This window comes from Lepisma saccharinum, chromosome 13 (assembly GCF_977018435.1).
Source record: "Lepisma saccharinum chromosome 13, izLepSacc3.1, whole genome shotgun sequence".
NCBI lineage: Eukaryota > Metazoa > Arthropoda > Insecta > Zygentoma > Lepismatidae > Lepisma > Lepisma saccharinum.
In genome coordinates, this window is record NC_139241.1 from 81585219 (window position 1) to 81586047 (window position 829).

Below are 829 nucleotides of genomic sequence, written 5' to 3' on the forward strand. Positions count from 1 at the left end.
GCAAACGCTTCCGTAAAATCTTGCTTACGGTAGTTTGTGGCACCTGCAACTGCCTGCTGGCTTGACGAGTAGATTTTCTAGCACTGCGTACAAAGGCTTCTCGCACACGCTCCACAATTTCTTCAGAGATGGGCGGTCGGCCAGAATGTTCTTTTCTTTGATCACAAATGCATCCTCTCTCAACAAATGTTTTATGCCACTGCAGAATGGATTTGTGTGTAGGTGGAAAAACATTAAACTTCCGTTTAAATGCACGCTGCACTCTCACAACACTGCTTATTTTGGCAAATTCTAACATGCACCAGCTTCTTTGCTGCGGAGTGAATGCCATTTTCGATGTTACTGCCCTATAGCTACCGAATTCACAACTAGTGATTCTGAAAAGAAAGATATTAAAATATTTTGAGTTAACTGAGCTTTGGATATCAATTTTATCAAAATATTCAAGTAACTATTAATTTTATGACATCTTGAAACCAGGGAGTGTTTTTGTGCTCACGCTGTATAATTATATAAGTTGCTATTGCAAATTTGCTATTAAATTCCACTAGATGTTAATAGCAAATTTATGTGTTGCCGTAGAGTTAGGCAACATGCAAAACGTCTTTCAGGGAAGTCAGCATTTCAGGATCTAATGTCCCATTTATATTGCCGGTGACCGTACATAGTGGTTCGGGCCCCACTTTAAGCAGTAGGTCCAGTCCCGATTAGCCTGTCTATACATAAACGTGGACTTAAAACTCAGATTTAGAGAGCGAGCAATGCAAAGTCCATATTACAAACATAAACATGTTTAAGAAAATATCGTGTGCGCTATAAACAAAAAAAG